The sequence below is a fragment of the Cherax quadricarinatus genome, chromosome 96 (genome assembly GCF_038502225.1).
Source record: "Cherax quadricarinatus isolate ZL_2023a chromosome 96, ASM3850222v1, whole genome shotgun sequence".
In the NCBI taxonomy this organism is placed as follows: Eukaryota; Metazoa; Arthropoda; class Malacostraca; order Decapoda; family Parastacidae; genus Cherax; species Cherax quadricarinatus.
In genome coordinates this window covers 5,144,001-5,166,500 of record NC_091387.1, presented here as the reverse complement: position 1 = coordinate 5,166,500, position 22,500 = coordinate 5,144,001, and positions in this window count along the sequence as shown.

Sequence of the window (22,500 nt, the reverse complement as noted above, 5' to 3'; positions counted from 1 at the left end):
TACACCCAGAAATTGTGTGGCAGGGGGCAGGGGTACACAATATACCCAGGAATTGTATGGCAGGGGGATACAATACACCCCAGGTATTGTGTGGCAGGGGGGCAGGGGGACACAATACACCCAGGTATTGTGTGGCAGGGGGGCACAATACACCCAGGTATTGTGTGGCAGGGGGATACAATACACCCAGATATTGTGTGGCAGGGGGGCAGGGGGACGCAATATACCCTGGAATTGTGTGGCAGGGGGCACAATACACCCAGGTATTGTGTGGCATGGGGGCAGGGGGACACAATACACCCAGGTATTGTGTGGCAGGGGGGGCAGGGGAAGGAACATCATCTGTGCCACACAATACTGGTGCCACACAGACCACCTTAAAATTAATTAGTGCCAGAACACGCGGTGCCATCCTGGGGGAGGGGGAAGAGGGGGGACATGGAGGGGGAGGGAGAGGGAAGGAGAGGAAGAGGGAGGTGGAGGTGGGGGAAGGAGGGGGAGGGAAGGAGGCTGTGGTGAGGAAGTTGCTGGAATAATAATAATAATAATAATAATAATAATAATAATAATAATAATAATAATAATAATAATAATAATAATAATAATAATAATAATAATAATAATAATAAAAGTAATAATAATAATAATAATAATAATAATAATAATAATAATAATAATAATAATAATAATAATAATAATTCTGGTACTGGCACTCAGGTACTGGCACTCAGGTACTGACACTCAGGTACTGGCACTCAGGTACTGACACTCAGGTACTAGCACTCAGGTACTAGCACTCAGGTACTGACACTCAGGTACTGGCACTCAGGTACTGACACTCAGGTACTAGCACTCAGGTACTGACACTCAGGTACTGACACTCAGGTACTAGCACTCAGGTACTGGCACTCAGGTACTCACACTCAGGTACTGGCACTCAGGTACTGACACTCAGGTACTGACACTCAGGTACTGACACTCAGGTAGTAGCACTCAGGTACTAGCACTCAGGTACTGGCACTCAGGTACTGACACTCAGGTACTGGCACTCAGGTACTGACACTCAGGTACTAGCACTCAGGTACTGACACTCAGGTACTGACACTCAGGTACTAGCACTCAGGTACTGGCACTCAGGTACTGACACTCAGGTACTGGCACTCAGGTACTGACACTCAGGTACTGACACTCAGGTACTGACACTCAGGTACTAGCACTCAGGTACTGACACTCAGGTACTGGCACTCTGGTGCTGACACTTAGGTTCAGACACTCAGGTACTAGCACTCAGGTACTGACACTCAGGTACTAACACTCAGGTACTGGCACTCAGGTACTGACACTCAGGTACTGACACTCAGGTACTAGCACTCAGGTACTGACACTCAGGTACTGACACTCAGGTACTAGCACTCAGGTACTGACACTCAGGTACTGGCACTCTGGTGCTGACACTTAGGTTCAGACACTCAGGTACTGACACTCAGGTACTAGCACTCAGGTACTAGCACTCAGACACTGACACTCAGGTACTAGCACTCAGGTACTGACACTCAAGGTACTAGCACTCAGGTACTGACACTCAGGCACTGACACTCAGGTACTAGCACTCAGGTACTAGCACTCAGGTACTGACACTCAGGTACTAGCACTCAGGTACTGACACTCAGATACTGACACTCAGGTACTGACACTCAGGCACTGGCACTCAGGTACTAGCACTCAGGTACTGGCACTCAGATACTGACACTCAGGTACTAGCACTCAGGTACTGACACTCAGGTACTGACACTCAGGTACTAGCACTCAGGTACTGGCACTCAGGTACTGACACTCAGGTACTAGCACTCAGGTACTGGCACTCTGGTACTGACACTCAGGTACTGACACTCAGGTAATAGCACTCAGGTACTGACACTCAGGTACTGACACTCAGGTACTAGCACTCAGATACTGGCACTCAGGTACTGACACTCTTGTACTGACACTCAGGTACTATCACTCAGGTACTGGCACTCAGGTACTGACACTCAGGTACTGACACTCAGGTACTGGCACTGAGGTACTGACACTCAGGTACTGACACTCAGGTACTAGCACTCAGGTACTGACACTCAGGTACTGACACTCAGGTACTAGCACTCAGATACTGGCACTCAGGTACTGACACTCATGTACTAGCACTCAGGTACTGACACTCAGGTACTGACACTCAGGTACTAGCACTCAGGTACTGGCACTCAGGTACTGACACTCAGTTACTAGCACTCAGGTACTGGCACTCTGGTACTGACACTCAGGTACTGACACTCAGGTAATAGCACTCAGGTACTGACACTCAGGTACTGACACTCAGGTACTATCACTCAGGTACTGGCACTCAGGTACTGACACTCAGGTACTGACACTCAGGTACTGGCACTCAGGTACTGACACTCAGGTACTGACACTCAGGTACTAGCACTCAGGTACTGACACTCAGGTACTGACACTCAGGTACTAGCACTCAGATACTGGCACTCAGGTACTGACACTCATGTACTAGCACTCAGGTACTGACACTCAGGTACTGACACTCAGGTACTAGCACTCAGGTACTGGCACTCAGGTACTGACACTCAGTTACTAGCACTCAGGTACTGGCACTCTGGTACTGACACTCAGGTACTGACACTCAGGTAATAGCACTCAGGTACTGACACTCAGGTACTGACACTCAGGTACTAGCACTCAGATACTGGCACTCAGGTACTGACACTCTTGTACTGACACTCAGGTACTATCACTCAGGTACTGGCACTCAGGTACTGACACTCAGGTACTGACACTCAGGTACTGGCACTCAGGTACTGACACTCAGGTACTGACACTCAGGTACTAGCACTCAGGTACTGACACTCAGGTACTGACACTCAGGTACTAGCACTCAGATACTGGCACTCAGGTACTGACACTCAGGTACTAGCACTCAGGTACTAGCACTCAGGTACTGACACTCAGGTACTGACACTCAGCTACTAACACTCAGGTACTAGCACTCAGGTACTGACACTCAGGTACTGACATTCAGGTACTAGCACTCAGATACTGGCACTCAGGTACTGACACTCAGGTACTGACACTCAGGTACTAGCACTCAGGTACTGACACTCAGGTACTGACACTCAGGTACTAGCACTCAGGTACTGACACTCAGGTACTGACACTCAGGTACTGACTCTCAGTGTGAGTACAGACAGATTACACTGAAATAAGTTGTTCAGCCAATTGTTTTAATGCCAATCAGGTTTGATGGGTGTGATAGGTGTGCCAATCAGGTTTGAAGAGCTATGACAGGTCTGTCAATCAGGTTTGTTGGCTGCGACAGCTGTGCCAGTCAGGTATGAAAGCTGTGACAGGTGTACCAATCAGGTCTGAGGGCTGTAGCAGCTATGCCAATCAGATATGAAGGCTGTGACAGGTGTGCTAATCAGGTTTGATGGCTGTGACAGCTGTGCCAGTCAGGTATGAAAACTTTGACAGGTGTGCCAATCAGGAGAGGTAGAGGGAGGAGCGTGAATCAGATGAGAGGCGGGTTTGCCAATCAGGTGTAAGGGAAGGCTTCTGAATGGAGTTCTCACCTTGAAGCTACACACACCTGTGGACAGATCAATGCAGAGGTTCTGTACACCTGTTCCCCACACCTGTCCTCACACCTGTACTACCACACACGTACTTCCACACCTGCCCCCACATCTGTCCCCACACCTGTACTCCCACACCTGTCCTCACACCTCCAACACCTGTCACCACATCTGCACTACCACAACTGTCTCCACACCTGTCCCCACACCTCTCCTCACACCTCCAACACCTGTCCCCACACCCACTACCACAACTCTGTCTCCACATCTGTCCCCACACCTCTCCTCACACCTCCAACACCTGTCCCCACACCTACACTACCACAACTGTCTCCACATCTGTCCCCACACCTGTACTACCACACCTGTCCTCACACCTCCAACACCTGTCACCACATCTGCACTACCACAACTGTCTCCACACCTGTCCCAACACCTGTACTCCCACACCTGTCCCCACACCTGCACTATCACAACTGTCTCCACACCTGTCTCCACACCTGTACTCCCACACCTGTTCTCACACCTCCAACACATGTCCCCACACCTGCACTACCACAACTGTCTCCACACCCGTCCCCACACCTGTATTGCCACACTTGTCCCCACACCTGCACTCCCACACCTGTACTTTCACATGTATACTACAACACCTGTCCCCACACCTGTACTCACAAATCTGTACTCTCACACCTGTGCTCCCACGCCTGCCTCCACACCTGTCTCCAGACCTGCACTCCCACACCTGTACTCTTACGTGTACTCTCACACCTGTCCCCACATCTGCACTTACACACCTGACCCTCACACCTGTTCTACCTCACCTGTCCTCTCAGGACAGTACACTCTCACCATCATCAGGAAAGTGCCTCTCAGGTCAGTACACTCTCACCAGCATCAGGAAAGTCCCTCTCAGGACAGTACACTCTCACCATCATCAGGAAAGTATCTCTCAGGACAGTACACTCTCACCATCATCAGGAAAGTACCTCTCAGGACAGTACACTCTCACCATCATCAGGAAAGTGCCTCTCAGGACAGTACACTCTCACCATTATCAGGAAAGTGCCTCTCAGGACAGTACACTCACACCATCATCAGGAAAGTGCCTCTCAGGACAGTACACTCTCACCATCATCAGGAAAGTGCCTCTCAGGACAGTACACTCTCACCATCATCAGGAAAGTACCTCTCAGGTCAGTACACTCTCACCATCATCAGGAAAGTACCTCTCAGGTCAGTACACTCTCACCATCATCAGGAAAGTACCTCTCAGGTCAGTACACTCTCACCATCATCAGGAAAGTACCTCTCAGGTCAGTACACTCTCACCATCATCAGGAAAGTACCTCTCAGGTCAGTACACTCTCACCATCATCAGGAAAGTACCTCTCAGGTCAGTACACTCACACCATCATCAGGAAAGTACCTCTCAGGACAGTACACTCTCACCATCATCAGGAAAGTACCTCTCAGGTCAGTACACTCACACCATCATCAGGAAAGTACCTCTCAGGTCAGTACACTCACACCATCATCAGGAAAGTACCTCTCAGGTCAGTACACTCACACCATCATCAGGAAAGTACCTCTCAGGTCAGTACACTCACACCATCATCAGGAAAGTACCTCTCAGGTCAGTACACTCTCACCATCATCAGGAAAGTACCTCTCAGGTCAGTACACTCACACCATCATCAGGAAAGTACCTCTCAGGTCAGTACACTCTCACCATCATCAGAAAAGTACCTCTCAGGTCAGCACACTCACACCATCATCAGGAAAGTACCTCTCAGGTCAGCACACTCTCACCATCATCAGGAAAGTACCTCTCAGGTCAGTACACTCTCACCATCATCAGGAAAGTACCTCTCAGGTCAGTACACTCTCACCAGCATCAGGAAAGTACCTCTCAGGTCAGTGCACTCTCACCAGCATCAGGAAAGTACCTCTCAGGTCAGTACTCTCTCACCATCATCAGGAAAGTACCTCTCAGGTCAGTACACTCTCACCATCATCAGGAAAGTACCTCTCAGGTCAGCACACTCACACCATCATCAGGAAAGTACCTCTCAGGTCAGTACACTCTCACCATCATCAGGAAAGTACCTCTCAGGTCAGTACACTCTCACCAGCATCAGGAAAGTACCTCTCAGGTCAGTGCACTCTCACCATCATCAGGAAAGTACCTCTCAGGTCAGCACACTCACACCATCATCAGGAAAGTACCTCTCAGGACAGTATACTCACACCAGCATCAGGAAAGTGCCTCTCAGGACAGTACACTCTCACCAGCATCAGGAAAGTGCCTCTCAGGTCAGTACACTCACACCAGCATCAGGAAAGTGCCTCTCAGGACAGTACACTCTCACCAGCATCAGGAAAGTGCCTCTCAGGTCAGTACACTCACACCATCATCAGGAAAGTGCCTCTCAGGACAGTACACTGACATTTTTACCAGCCTCAGGAAAGTGTCTATTGAGAGAGATTGGCACTACGCCTGTCCTGGTAAGTGGCACTAAGGGGAAGACACCATTATACGTGTATCAGGGGGAGTGCCACTAGAGGGAGTGCCACTAGAGAGTGCCACTAGATGGAGTGCCACTAGAGGGAGTGCCGCTAGGGGGAGTGCCACTAGAGGGAGTGACACAGTGAACAAGTCAGGGTGTTAATGAACAAGCCAGGGTGTTACTGGAAAAGCCAGGGGTTTAGGGGACAAGCCAGGGTGTTCCTGAACAAGCCAGGGTGTTCCTGAACAGGCCATGGTGTTAGGAAACAAGCCAGGGTGTTACTGGAGAAGCCAGGGAGTTAGGGAACAAGCCAGGGTGTTCCTGAACAGGCCATGGAGTTAGGAAACAAGCCAGGGTGTTACTGGAGAAGCCAGGGAGTTAGGGAACAAGCCAGGGTGTTCCCGAACAAGTAAGGAGTTAGGGAACAAGTCAGGGTGTTACTGAAAAAGCCAGGGTGTTCCTGAACAAGCCAGGGTGTTACTGAACAAGCCAGGGTGTTACTGAACAATCAAGGGAGTTAGGGAACAAGCCAGGGTGTTCTTGAACAAGCCAGGGAGTTACTGAACAAACCAGGATGTTACTGAACAAGCCAGGGTGTTACTGAACAAGCCAAGGAGATAGGGAACAAGCCAGGGTGTTCTTGAACAAGCCAGGGAGTTAGGGAGCAAGCCAGGGTGTTCTTGAACAAGCCAGGGAGTTAGGGAACAAGCCATATGTTACTGAACAAGCAAGGGTGTTACTGAACAAGCCAGGGAGTTAGGGAACAAGAGAGGGTATTCCTGAAGAAGCCAGGGTGTTAGTTAACAAGCCAGGGTGTTACTGAACAAGCCAGTGTGTTGGTTAACAAGCCAGGGTGTTATTGAATAAACCATAGTGTTAGTTTAGAAGCCAGGGTGTTACTGAACAAGCCAGGGTGTTAGTTAACAAGCCAGGGTGTTAGTTAACAAGCCAGGGTGTTAGTTAACAAGCCAGGGTGTTACTGAGCAATGCCGGGTGTTAGAGAACAAGCCAGGGAGTTAGGGAACAACCTAGGATGTTACCGAACAAGCCAGGGTGTTAGGGAACAAGCCAGGGAGTTAGGGAACAAGCTAGGGCGTTTCTGAACAAGCCAGGGTGTTACTGAACAAGCTAGGGTGTTAGAGAACAAGCCAGGGAGTTAGGGAACAAGCTAGGGTATTACTTAACAAGCCAGGGAGTTGGGGAACAAGCTAGGGTTAGAGAACAATCCAGGGAGTTAGGGAACAAGCCAGGGTGTTAGGGAACAAGCCAGGGTGTCTTGAAGAAACGTTGCCTGCAGTAAGGTTGCCTGCAGTAAGGTTGCCTGCAGTAACGTTACCTGCAGTAAGGTTGCCTGCAGTAAGGTTGCCTGCAGTAAGGTTACCTGCAGTAAGGTTACCTGCAGTAAGGTTGCCTGCAGTAAGGTTGCCTGCAGTAAGGTTACCTGTAGTAAGGTTACCTGCAGTAAGGTTGCCTGCAGTAAGGTTACCTGCAGTAAGGTTGCCTGCAGTAAGGTTACCTGCAGTAAGGTTGCCTGCAGTAAGGTTGCCTGCAGTAAGGTTACCTGCAGTAAGGTTGCCTGCAGTAAGGTTGCCTGCAGTAAGGTTGCCTGTAGTAAGGTTGCCTGCAGTAAGGTTGCCTGCAGTAAGGTTGCCTGCAGTAAGGTTGCCTGCAGTAAGGTTACCTGCAGTAAGGTTACCTGCAGTAAGGTTACCTGCAGTAAGGTTACCTGCAGTAAGGTTACCTGCAGTAAGGTTGCCTGCAGTAAGGTTGCCTGCAGTAAGGTTGCCTGCAGTAAGGTTACCTGCAGTAAGGTTGCCTGCAGTAAGGTTGCTTGCAGTAAGGTTACCTGCAGTAAGGTTGCCTGCAGTAAGGTTGCCTGCAGTAAGGTTACCTGCAGTAAGGTTGCCTGCAGTAAGGTTGCCTGCAGTAAGGTTGCCTGCAGTAAGGTTGCCTACAGTAAGGTTGCCTGCAGTAAGGTTGCCTGCAGTAAGGTTGCCTGCAGTAAGGTTACCTGCAGTAAGGTTACCTGCAGTAAGGTTACCTGCAGTAAGGTTGCCTGCAGTAAGGTTGCCTGCAGTAAGGTTGCCTGCAGTAAGGTTGCCTGCAGTAAGGTTGCCTGCAGTAAGGTTGCCTGCAGTAAGGTTACCTGCAGTAAGGTTGCCTGCAGTAAGGTTGCCTGCAGTAAGGTTACCTGCAGTAAGGTTGCCTGCAGTAAGGTTACCTGCAGTAAGGTTACCTGCAGTAAGGTTGCCTGCAGTAAGGTTACCTGCAGTAAGGTTGCCTGCAGTAAGGTTACCTGCAGTAAGGTTGCCTGCAGTAAGGTTACCTGCAGTAAGGTTACCTGCAGTAAGGTTGCCTGCAGTAAGGTTACCTGCAGTAAGGTTGCCTGCAGTAAGGTTGCCTGCAGTAAGGTTGCCTGCAGTAAGGTTGCCTGCAGTAAGGTTGCCTGCAGTAAGGTTGCCTGCAACAGTGCAGGGAGACACTAAGGGGAGACTTGCCTACTTTGTCACTCACCTTAAGATGGTGTCTTGTAGGTCCCCTCTCCCCTTCCCTCTCTCCCCTCTCCCCTTCCCTCTCTCCCCTCTCCCCTTCCCTCTCTCCCCTCTCCCCTTCCCTCTCTCCCCTCTCCCCTTCCCTCTCACCCCACTCCCCTTCCCTCTCTCCCCTCTCTCCTTCCCTCTCTCCCCTCTCCCCTTCCCTCTCTCCCCTCTCCCCTTCCCTCTCTCCCCACACCCCTTCCCTCTCTCCCCTCTCCCCTTCCCTCTCTCCCCTCTCCCCTTCCCTCTCTCCCCTCTCCCCTTCCCTCTCTCCCCTCTCCCCTTCCCTCTCTCCCCTCTCCCCTTCCCTCTCTCCCCTCTCCCCTTCCCTCTTTCCCTTCTCCCCTTCCATCTCTCCCCTCTCCCCTCTCCCCTCTCACCCCTCTCCCCTCTTCCCTCTCATTCCCCACCCCCTCCCTCTCCCCTCTCCCCTCTCACCCACTCTCCCCTCTTCCCTCTCATTCCCCACCCCCTCCCTCTCCCCTCCTCCATATTTCACTCCACTTTCTGGCCCACCTGCTGCTCAGATATCATGTAGGCCTGATTTTTACAGAGATAGGCCTGATTTTTACAGATAGGCCTGATTTTTACAGAGATAGGCCTGATTTTTTCCAGAGATAGGCCTGATTTTTTCAGAGATAGGCCTGATTTTTACAGAGATAGGCCTGATTGTTACGGAGATAGGCCTGATTTTTACGGAGATAGGCCTGATTTTCAGGTAGATTGGCCTGATTTTTAGGTAAATAGGCCTTCTTTTTAGATAGACTGGAAGCCTTAACACTTCTACTAGGTAAGTAGGTACCTTAACCTCCCCTAGGTAAGTTGGTACCTTAACTTCTCCTAGGTCAGTAGGTACCTTAATTTCTGCGTACTAGGTAAGTAGGTACCTTATTCTCTTTTACGTAAGTAGGTACCTTAACATCTCCTATGTAAGTAGGGACCTTAAATTCTCCTAGGTAAGTAGGTACCTTAACTCCTTCTAGGTCAGTAGGTACCTTAATTTCTGCGTACCTGGTAAGTAGGTACCTTAACCTCTTTTAGGTAAGTAGTTACCTTAACATCTCCTAGGTAAGTAGGTACCTTAACTTCTCCTAGGTGAGTAGGTACCTTAACTTCTCCTAGGTAAGTAGGTACCTTAACTTCTCCTAGGTAAGTAGGTACCTTAACTTCTACTAGATAAGCAGGTACCTTAACTTCTCCTAGGTAAGTAGGTACCTTAACTTCTCTTAAGTAAGTAGGTACATTAACTTCTCTTAGGTAAGTAGGTACCTTAACTTATCTTAGGTAAGTAGGTACCTTAACTTCTCCTAGGTAAGTTGGTACATGAAGTTCTAGTAGGCAAGTAGGTACTTTAACATCTCCTTGGTAAGTAGATATCTTAACTTCTTTTAGGTAAGTAGGTACCTTAATTTCTCCTGGATAAATAGGCACCTTAACTTAGGTAACTTGGTATCTTTACTTCCCCTGGGTAAGCAGGTACCTTAACTTCTCGTAGGTAAGTATGTACCTTAGCTTCTCCTATGTAAGTAGGTACCTTAGCTTCTCCTATGTAAGTAGATACATTAACTTCTCTTAAGTAAGTAGGTACATTAACTTCTCTTAGGTAAGTAGGTACCTTAGCTTCTCCTATGTAAGTAGATACATTAACTTCTCTTAAGTAAGTAGGTACCTTAACTTCTCTTAGGTATGTAGTTACTCTAACTTCTCTTAGGTAAGTAGGTACCTTAACTTCTCTTAGGTAAGTAGGTACCTTAACGTACGTACGGCACTTACTGTATGAAGGGAGTTAGGTAGTTACTCTTGAAGGAAAGTAGGTAATATTTACGGCTTAGGTTCCTTAATATCTGTATTATGATGGTGGTAGTGGTGGTTGGTGGTGGTAGTGGTGGTTGTTAGTGGTGGTGGTAGTGGTGGTGGTAGTAGTGGTTATTGGTAGTGGTTGGTGGTGGTGGTAGTGGTGGTGGTAGTGGTTGGTGGTGGTAGTGGTGGTTATTGGTAGTGGTTGGTGGTGGTGGTAGTGGTGGTGGTAGTAGTGGTTATTGGTAGTGGTTGGTGGTAGTGGTGGTGGTGGTAGTGGTTGTGGTTATTAGTGGTGGTTGTTTTTTTGTATTGGTGGTAGTATTGATGGTGGTAGGTGCTGTGGTTGTTGATGGTGGTTGGTGGTGGTAGTAATAGTGGGTGGTGGTGGTAGTAGTAATAGTATTAGTAGAGAGATGGTGGTGGTAGTGTAGTGCTGGGTGGTGGTGATTGTGGTAGTAGGAACTGGTGGTGATAATGGTAGTGATAATGGTAGCGTTGGTGGTGGTAGTGGTGCTAGTAGTGGTAGTGTTAGTGATAGTGGTAGTAGTGGTGGTGCTGGTGGTGATAGTGGCGAAACTGGTGGTGATAGTGGTAGTAGTGGTGATGATAGTGGTAACAGTAGTGGTGATTGTGGTAGTAGGAACTGGTGGTGATAATGGTAGTGATAATGGTAGTGATAATGGTAGCGTTGGTGGTGGTAGTGGTGCTAGTAGTGGTAGTGTTAGTGACAGTGGTAGGAGTGGCGGTGCTGGTGGTGATAGTGGCGAAACTGGTGGTGATAGTGGTAGTAGTGGTGATGATAGTGGTAACAGTGGTGGTCATAGTGGCAGCAGTGGTGGTGATAGTGGTAGTATTGGTGGTGATAGTGGTAGTAGTGGTGGTGATAGTGGTAGTAGTGGTGATAGTGGTAGTAGTGGTGATAGTGGTAATACTAGTGATGATAGTGGTAGTAGTAGTGGTGATAGTGGTAGTAGTGGTGATAGTGGTAATAGTGGTGATAGTGGTAGAAGTGGTGATAGTGGTAATAGTAGTGATGATAGTGGTAGTAGTAGTGGTGATAGTGGTAGTAGTGGTGATAGTGGTAGTAGTGGTGATAGTGGTAGTAGTGGTGATAGTGGTAGTAGTGGTGATAGTGGTAGTAGTGGTGATAGTGGTAGTAGTGGTGATAGTGGTAGTAGTGGTGATAGTGGTAGTAGTGGTGATAGTAGTAGTAGTGGTGATAGTGGTAGTAGTGGTGATAGTAGTAGTAGTGGTGAAAGTGGTAGTAGTGGTGATAGTGGTAGTAGTGGTGATAGTGGTAGTAGTGGTGATAGTGGTAGTAGTGGTGATAGTAGTAGTAGTGGTGATAGTAGTAGTAGTGGTGATAGTGGTAGTAGTGGTGATAGTGGTGATAGTGGTAGTAGTGGTGATAGTGGTAGTAGTGGTGATAGTGGTAGTAGTGGTGATAGTAGTAGTAGTGGTGATAGTGGTAGTAGTGGTGATAGTAGTAGTAGTGGTGAAAGTGGTAGTAGTGGTGATAGTGGTAGTAGTGGTGATAGTGGTAGTAGTGGTGATAGTGGTAGTAGTGGTGATAGTAGTAGTAGTGGTGATAGTAGTAGTAGTGGTGATAGTGGTAGTAGTGGTGATAGTGGTAGTAGTGGTGATAGTGGTAGTAGTGGTGATAGTGGTAGTAGTGGTGATAGTAGTAGTAGTGGTGATAGTGGTAGTAGTGGTGATAGTGGTAGTAGTGGTGATAGTGGTAGTAGTGGTGATAGTGGTAGTAGTGGTGATAGTAGTAGTAGTGGTGATAGTAGTAGTAGTGGTGATAGTAGTAGTAGTGGTGATAGTGGTAGTAGTGGTGATAGTGGTAGTAGTGGTGATAGTAGTAGTAGTGGTGATAGTAGTAGTAGTGGTGATAGTAGTAGTAGTGGTGATAGTAGTAGTAGTGGTGATAGTAGTAGTAGTGGTGATAGTAGTAGTAGTGGTGATAGTGGTAGTAGTGGTGATAGTGGTAGTAGTGGTGATAGTAGTAGTAGTGGTGATAGTAGTAGTAGTGGTGATAGTAGTAGTAGTGGTGATAGTAGTAGTAGTGGTGATAGTAGTAGTAGTGGTGATAGTGGTAGTAGTGGTGATAGTGGTAGTAGTGGTGATAGTAGTAGTAGTGGTGATAGTAGTAGTAGTGGTGATAGTAGTAGTAGTGGTGATAGTAGTAGTAGTGGTGATAGTAGTAGTAGTGGTGATAGTAGTAGTAGTGGTGATAGTGGTAGTAGTGGTGATAGTAGTAGTAGTGGTGATAGTAGTAGTAGTGGTGATAGTAGTAGTAGTGGTGATAGTGGTAGTAGTGGTGATAGTAGTAGTAGTGGTGATAGTAGTAGTAGTGGTGATAGTGGTAGTAGTGGTGATAGTAGTAGTAGTGGTGATAGTAGTAGTAGTGGTGATAGTAGTAGTAGTGGTGATAGTGGTAGTAGTGGTGATAGTAGTAGTAGTGGTGATAGTGGTAGTAGTGGTGATAGTAGTAGTAGTGGTGATAGTGGTAGTAGTGGTGATAGTGGTAGCATTGTTACTGTTGTTTCTGTCCTGTTGCTGCTTCTTAATTCTGTTTGTCATTTCCTTGTTGCATTTACTGTTAATGCAGTCCTGTGTTACTACTGTTGTTGTTGCTACTGTTGTTGCTACTGTTGTTGCTGCTACTGTTGTTGTTACTGTTGCTGCAACTGTTGTTGCCACTGTTGTTGTTGTTATTGTTGTCGCTTCCGTTGCTGTTGCTGCTGTTACTGATGATTCTGGTAGTTCCAGGATGGTGCTGGTAGTTCCTAATTGATGCAGGTAGTTCTAAGTTGATGCTGGTAGTTCTAAGATGATGCTGCATGTAGTTCTGGTAGTGCAGGTTGTGGTGGTAAGGGTGGTGTGCAGGTAGTACTGGTAGTGATAGTAGTATTGGCAGTGGTGGTGGTGCAGATAGTAGTAGTAGTGGTGGTAGTGGTGATAGTGCAGGTATCGGTGGTAGTGGTGGTGGTGCAGGTAGTGGTGGTAGTAGTGGTAGTGGTGCAGGTAGTTGTGGTAGTGGTGGTGGTGATGGCTTTGCGAGGCTAGTAACAGACTCCTTCAACCACAGATGACTAGAAAGCCTTTGAGGAAGAGGAGGAGGAAAGGGAGGAGGAAGAGAAGGAGGAAGAGAAGGAGGAAGAGGAGGAGGAAGAGAAGGAGGAAGAGGAGGAGGAAGAGGAGGAGGAAGAGGAGGAGGAAGAGGAGGAGGAAGAGGAGGAGGAAGAGGAGTAGATGGGAAAAAAACAGCAAAGGACTTGGCTATCTACTGGGAATATCTATTATCTACATAAGAAAGATATATACCTGGAAGATGCTAGAGAGAGAGCTACATGATAAAATATACCTGGAAGATGCTTGAGGGTCTGGTGCCAATATACTGGAGTGAGAGATATGACAGGAAGTGCAAAATATACCCAGGGGCACCCTGGGTACACTAAGAGAACACTGTATCAACATCCATGGTCCGAGACTGTTTAACATCTTACCAGAAGATATTAGCAACACTGCTGGAACAAGTGTACAAGTCTTCAAGAAGAAACACTGCTGGAACAAGTGTACAAGTCTTCAAGAAGAAACACTGCTGGAACAAGTGTACAAGTCTTCAAGAAGAAACACTGCTGGAACAAGTATACAAGTCTTCAAGAAGAAACACTGCTGGAACAAGTGTACAAGTCTTCAAGAAGAAATACTGCTGGAACAAGTGTACAAGTCTTCAAGAAGAAACACTGCTGGAACAAGTGTACAAGTCATCAAGAAGAAACACTGCTGGAACAAGTGTACAAGTCTTCAAGAAGAAACACTGCTGGAACAAGTGTACAAGTCTTCAAGAAGAAACACTGCTGGAACAAGTGTACAAGTCTTCAAGAACAAACACTGCTGGAACAAGTGTACAAATCTTCAAGAAGAAATACTGCTGGAACAAGTGTACAAGTCTTCAAGAAGAAACACTGCTGGAACAAGTGTACAAGTCTTCAAGAAGAAATACTGCTGGAACAAGTGTACAAGTCTTCAAGAAGAAACACTGCTGGAACAAGTGTACAAGTCTTCAAGAAGACACACTGCTGGAACAAGTGTACAAGTCTTCAAGAAGAAACACTGCTGGAACAAGTGTACAAGTCTTCAAGAAGAAACACTGCTGGAACAAGTGTACAAGTCTTCAAGAAGAAATACTGCTGGAACAAGTGTACAAGTCTTCAAGAAGACACACTACTGGAACAAGTGTACAAGTCTTCAAGAAGAAACACTGCTGGAACAAGTGTACAAGTCTTCAAGAAGAAACACTGCTGGAACAAGTGTACAAGTCTTCAAGAAGAAATACTGCTGGAACAAGTGTACAAGTCTTCAAGAAGACACACTACTGGAACAAGTATACAAGTCATCAAGAAGAAACACTGCTGGAACAAGTGTACAAGTCTTCAAGAAGAAACACTGCTGGAACAAGTGTACAAGTCTTCAAGAACAAACACTGCTGGAACAAGTGTACAAGTCTTCAAGAAGAAATACTGCTGGAACAAGTGTACAAGTCTTCAAGAAGAAACACTGCTGGAACAAGTGTACAAGTCTTCAAGAAGAAATACTGCTGGAACAAGTGTACAAGTCTTCAAGAAGAAACACTGCTGGAACAAGTGTACAAGTCTTCAAGAAGACACACTGCTGGAACAAGTGTACAAGTCTTCAAGAAGAAACACTGCTGGAACAAGTGTACAAGTCTTCAAGAAGACACACTACTGGAACAAGTATACAAGTCATCAAGAAGAAACACTGCTGGAACAAGTGTACAAGTCTTCAAGAAGAAACACTGCTGGAACAAGTGTACAAGTCTTCAAGAAGAAACACTGCTGGAACAAGTGTACAAGTCTTCAAGAAGAAACACTGCTGGAACAAGTGTACAAGTCTTCAAGAAGAAACACTGCTGGAACAAGTGTACAAGTCTTCAAGAAGAAACACTGCTGGAACAAGTGTACAAGTCTTCAAGAAGAAATACTGCTGGAACAAGTGTACAAGTCTTCAAGAAGAAACACTGCTGGAACAAGTGTACAAGTCTTCAAGAAGAAATACTGCTGGAACAAGTGTACAAGTCTTCAAGAAGACACACTACTGGAACAAGTATACAAGTCATCAAGAAGAAACACTGCTGGAACAAGTGTACAAGTCTTCAAGAAGAAATACTGCTGGAACAAGTGTACAAGTCTTCAAGAAGAAACACTGCTGGAACAAGTGTACAAGTCTTCAAGAAGAAATACTGCTGGAACAAGTGTACAAGTCTTCAAGAAGAAACACTGCTGGAACAAGTGTACAAGTCTTCAAGAAGAAATACTGCTGGAACAAGTGTACAAGTCTTCAAGAAGACACACTACTGGAACAAGTATACAAGTCATCAAGAAGAAACACAGCTGGAACAAGTGTACAAGTCTTCAAGAAGAAACACTGCTGGAACAAGTGTACAAGTCTTCAAGAAGAAACACTGCTGGAACAAGTGTACAAGTCTTCAAGAAGAAACATTGCTGGAACAAGTGTACAAGTCTTCAAGAAGAAACACTGCTGGAACAAGTGTACAAGTCTTCAAGAAGAAACACTGCTGGAACAAGTGTACAAGTCTTCAAGAAGAAACACTGCTGGAACAAGTGTACAAGTCTTCAAGAAGAAACACTGCTGGAACAAGTGTACAAGTCTTCAAGAAGAAACACTGCTGGAACAAGTGTACAAGTCTTCAAGAAGAAACACTGCTGGAACAAGTGTACAAGTCTTCAAGAAGAAACACTGCTGGAACAAGTGTACAAGTCTTCAAGAAGAAACACTGCTGGAACAAGTGTACAAGTCTTCAAGAAGAAACACTGCTGGAACAAGTGTACAAGTCTTCAAGAAGAAACACTGCTGGAACAAGTGTACAAGTCTTCAAGAAGAAATACTGCTGGAACAAGTGTACAAGTCTTCAAGAAGAAACACTGCTGGAACAAGTGTACAAGTCTTCAAGAAGAAATACTGCTGGAACAAGTGTACAAGTCTTCAAGAAGACACACTACTGGAACAAGTATACAAGTCATCAAGAAGAAACACTGCTGGAACAAGTGTACAAGTCTTCAAGAAGAAACACTGCTGGAACAAGTGTAAAAGTCTTCAAGAAGAAACACTGCTGGAACAAGTGTACAAGTCTTCAAGAAGAAACACTGCTGGAACAAGTGTACAAGTCTTCAAGAAGAAACACTGCTGGAACAAGTGTACAAGTCTTCAAGAAGAAACACTGCTGGAACAAGTGTACAAGTCTTCAAGAAGAAATACTGCTGGAACAAGTGTACAAGTCTTCAAGAAGAAACACTGCTGGAACAAGTGTACAAGTCTTCAAGAAGAAATACTGCTGGAACAAGTGTACAAGTCTTCAAGAAGACACACTACTGGAACAAGTATACAAGTCATCAAGAAGAAACACTGCTGGAACAAGTGTACAAGTCTTCAAGAAGAAATACTGCTGGAACAAGTGTACAAGTCTTCAAGAAGAAACACTGCTGGAACAAGTGTACAAGTCTTCAAGAAGAAATACTGCTGGAACAAGTGTACAAGTCTTCAAGAAGAAACACTGCTGGAACAAGTGTACAAGTCTTCAAGAAGAAATACTGCTGGAACAAGTGTACAAGTCTTCAAGAAGACACACTACTGGAACAAGTATACAAGTCATCAAGAAGAAACACTGCTGGAACAAGTGTACAAGTCTTCAAGAAGAAACACTGCTGGAACAAGTGTACAAGTCTTCAAGAAGAAACACTGCTGGAACAAGTGTACAAGTCTTCAAGAAGAAACATTGCTGGAACAAGTGTACAAGTCTTCAAGAAGAAACACTGCTGGAACAAGTGTACAAGTCTTCAAGAAGAAACACTGCTGGAACAAGTGTACAAGTCTTCAAGAAGAAACACTGCTGGAACAAGTGTACAAGTCTTCAAGAAGAAACACTGCTGGAACAAGTGTACAAGTCTTCAAGAAGAAACACTGCTGGAACAAGTGTACAAGTCTTCAAGAAGAAACACTGCTGGAACAAGTGTACAAGTCTTCAAGAAGAAACACTGCTGGAACAAGTGTACAAGTCTTCAAGAAGAAACACTGCTGGAACAAGTGTACAAGTCTTCAAGAAGAAACACTGCTGGAACAAGTGTACAAGTCTTCAAGAAGAAACACTGCTGGAACAAGTGTACAAGTCTTCAAGAAGAAACACTGCTGGAACAACTGGAACAACAAGAAACACTGCTGGAACTGCTGGAACAACAAAAAACACTTCTGAAACAAGAAACACTGTTGGAACTGCTGGAACAATAAGAAACACTGCTGGAACTGCTGTGACAACAAGAAACACTGCTGGAACAACAATAAACACTGCTGGAACAACAAGAAACACTGCTGGAGCAACAAGAAACACTGCTTGAACAAGAAGAAACACTGCAGGAACTGTTGGAACAAAAAGAACCACTGCTGGAACAACAAGAAACACTGCAAGAACAACAAGAGACACTGCTGGAACAACAAGAAACACTGCAGGAACTGTTGGAACAACAAGAACCACTGCTGGAACAACAAGAAACACTGCAGGAACAACAAGAAACACTGCAGGAACTGCTGGAACAACAGGAAACAGTGCTGGAACAACAAGAAAAACTGCTGGAACAACAAGAAACATTGCTGGAATAACAAGAAACACTGCTGAAACAACAAGAAACACTGCTGGAACAACAAGAAACACTGCAGGAACTGCTGGAACAACATTAAACAGTGCTGGAACAACAAGAAAAACTGCTGGAACAACAAGAAACACTGCAGGAGCAACAAGAAACACTGCAGGAACTGTTTGAACAACAAGAAACACTGCTGGAACAACAAGAAACACTGCTGGAATAACAAGAAACACTGCTGGAACAACAAGAAATACTGCTTGAACTGCTTGAACAAGAAACTCTACAGGAAATACTGAACCAACAAGACACACTGCTGAAACTGCTGGAACAACAAGAAACACTGCTGGAACTGCTTGAACAAGAAGACTCACTGCAGGAACTGCTGGAACAACAAGAAACACTGCTGGAACTGCTGGAACAACAAGAAACACTGCTGGAACTGCTGGAACAACAAGAAACACTGCCGGAACTGATTGAACAACAAGACTCACTGCAGGAACTGCTGGAACAACAAGAAACACTGCTGGAACTGCTGGAACAACAAGAAACACTGCTGGAACTGCTGGAACAACAAGAAACCTGGTGGAACTGCTTGAACAACAAGACACACTGCAGGAACTGCTGGAACAACAACAAACCTGTTGGAAATGCTGGAACAACAAGAAACACTGCTGGAACTGCTTGAACAACAAGACACACTGCAGGAACTGCTGGAACAACAAGAAACACTGCTGGAACTGCTGGAACTACAAGAAACACTGCTGGAACTGCTGAAACAATAAGAAACACTGCTGGAAATGCTGGAACAACACGAAACACTGCTGGAACTGCTTGAACAACAAGACACACTGCAGAAACTGCTGGAACAACAAGAAACACTGCTGGAACTGCTGGAACTACAAGAAACACTGCTGGAACTGCTGAAACATTAAGAATCACTGCTGGAACTGCTGAAACAATAAGAAACACTGCTGGGAGTGCTGGAACAACACGAAACACTGCTGGAACTGCTTGAACAACAAGACACACTGCAGGAACTGCTGGAACAACAAGAAACACTGCTGGAACAAGAAACACTGCTGGAACTGCTGGAACGTTTAAAGCCCTAAGCTCACCACATGTCCAAACGTCGCCCTAGCTCCACCTGGAGAGGCGGACGCTCCACCTGGCCAGGTGGACGCTCCATCTGGCCAGGCGGACGCTCCACCTGGGGAGGCGGACGCTCCACCTGGCCAGGGGGGCGCTCCACCTGGAGAGGCGGACGCTCCAGCCTATACAATTCGCTATAATCTCTTATAAGCCTACAAGAAAACTCGGAATTTTACAGGCCTGGTTATTAAGGTAGGATTACTTGGGGAATTACTGGAAGGATTAGTGGAAGTTGTGTTGCTGGTAGATTCTGATAGACAGTGTTCAACCTCGGGGTGTGAGTTGTGGGTGATCCTGGAGGTGGGGAGGGGAGGGTTGGGGAGGAGAGGGGAGGGATGGGGAGGGAAAAGGAGGGGAGGGATGGGGAGAGGAGAGGAGGGGAGGGGGGTGGGAAGGGAGGGGGTGGGAAGGGAGGGGGAGGGAGAAGGGGAGGGAAGAGATGGGGATTAGAGGGGAGAAAAGGTGAGGGGAAGGTGGGGAGGGGAGAGAGGAAAAGGAAAGGGAGGGGAGAGAAAGGGAAGGGGGAGAGAAGAGGGTGGGGAAAATGGGTAGGGGAGAGGAGGTGGGATAAAGGAGAGAGAGAGTGAGAGAGAGAGAGAGAGAGAGAGAGAGAGAGAGAGAGAGAGAGAGAGAGAGAGAGAGAGAGAGAGAGAGAGAGAGAGAGAGAGAGAGAGAGAGAGAGAGAGAGAGAGAGAGAGAGAGAGAACTACCTCTAAGTACATTCCCAAGGCACTACCCTGTCCCCACCTCCCATCCTCTCCCTTCCCCTCCCCTCCCCTCCCCTCACAACTTACCCCATTCCACCGTCCATCAAGGCCCAAATTCCCATCTTAAACCAGAGACACAACCCCCGTAATGCAACTCATAAAGACTCGTGTCATACTCTCCCCAATATTCCTCCCCAATCACCCCAACACACCGTTCCAATCACCCCAACACACCATCCCAATCACCCCTCCACCACCATCCCAATCACCCTAACACATCTCCCCAATCACCCCTCCCAGAAAGTCCATCTTCCAGTTCCCCTATATTCCTCCTCAATCTCCCCAACATCCCACCCAATCCCCCAACACACCCCTACCAATCACTCCAATCACCCCTTCCCAATCACCCCAACACCCCTCCCCAAACACCCCTTCCCAATCACCCCAACACTCCCAATCACCCCAACACCCTCCCAATCACCCCAACACCCTCCCAATCACCCCAACACCCTCCCAATCACCCCAACACCCCTCCCAATCACCCCAACACCCCTCCCAATCACCCCAACACCCTCCCAATCACCCCAACACCCTCCCAATCACCCCAACACCCTCCCAATCACCCCAACACCCTCCCAATCACCCCAACACCCCTCCCAATCACCCCAACACCCCTCCCAATCACCCCAACACCCCTCCCAATCACCCCAACACCCCTCCCCGATCAGCCCTGCAATAAGGTCCATCTGGCAGTAGCAAGAGACTCATATATAGGTCTTATGGACCAGATATATTAAACACACTGGGTCAGGTATAACCATCTAAGACAATATTGACATAGAAGATTCTAAACTACTTTCTATACTTTCTATGTAATGATTTAGAACTTCTAAATTAGTTGGGAGGTTGATTTGCTTGTGGGATTAGTGGGTGGTGGTGGGTGGGGGTGGTGATGGGTGTGTGGTGGTGGTAGTGGTGGTGGTGAGTGGGTGGTGAGTGTGGTGGTGGTGAGTGTGGTGGTGGTGAGTGGGTGGTGAGTGTGGTGGTGGTGAGTGGGTGGTGGTGAGTGGGTGGTAAGTGTGGTAGTGGGTGGTGGTGGTGGTGGGTGTATGGTGGGTGGTGGTGGTGGGTGTGTGGTGGGTGGTGGTGGGTGTGTGGTGTGTGGTGGTGGTGTGTGGTGGGTGGGTGTATTCCATTCCACCACAACATCAAGGTACCACCACCACAACATCAAGGTATCACCATCACAACATAAAGGTACCACCACCACCACAACAGCATCAAGGTACCACCACAACATCAAGGTACCAGCACAACATCAAGGTACCACCACCACAACATCAAGGTACCAGCACAACATCAAGGTACCACCACCACAACATCAAGGTACCAGCACAACATCAAGGTACCAGCACAACATCAAAGTACCAGCACAACATCAAGGTACCAGCACAACATCAAGGTACCACCACCACAACATCAAGGTACCACCACCACCACCACAACATCAAGGTACCAGCACAACATCAAGGTACCACCACCACAACATCAAGGTACCACCACAACATCAAGGTACCAGCACAACATCAAGGTACCACCACCACAACATCAAGGTACCACCACCACAACATCAAGGTACCACCACCACAACATCAAGGTACCAGCACAACATCAAGGTACCACCACCACAACACCATTACCAACCCTCCACCACCCACCACCTCCTCCCTCCCCCTCATCCTTTCCTTTCCACCGTAACCTCTGCGTCGCTCTGTCGCAAGGCCACCATAACCTCTGCGTCTTTTGACGTAGCGTCGCCAGCTGAGGATGAGAAACATTTGTATATAGAAATAAAAAGGTTGTTTCTCATTTCCCCGGGCAGGATGGGAGAGAAATTTATCATGATAGATGGGACGGCTTCCCCGGCACTCTGAACACCTGGTCACTCTCTCACTGAATAAATGAAGTCAAGGACTGATCATTTTTTTGTGGAGTGTTAATTCTTGTGGTGTGTTTGTGACCTTGTGGTACACACACACACACACAACACACACACACATACATACATACATACACACACACACACACACACACACACACACACACACACACACACACACACACACACACACAACACATACACAACACATACACACATGTATAGCATGCAGAGTCATGGAGAAGATTATCAGGAGGAGAGTGGTGGAGCACCTGGAACGGAACAAGATTATTAACGACAACCAGCACGGATTCATGGAAGGCAAATCCTGTGTCATAAACCTACTGGAGTTTTATGACAAGGTAACGTAAGTATGACACGAGAGAGAGGGCTGGGTTGATTGCATTTTCCTGGAGTGCAGGAAGGCCTTTGACACAGTTCCTCACAAGAGATTAATACAGAAGCTGGAGGATCAGGTGCGTATAACAGGAAGGGCACTGCAATGGATCAGAGAATACCTGACAGGGAGGCAACAACGAGTTATGGTACG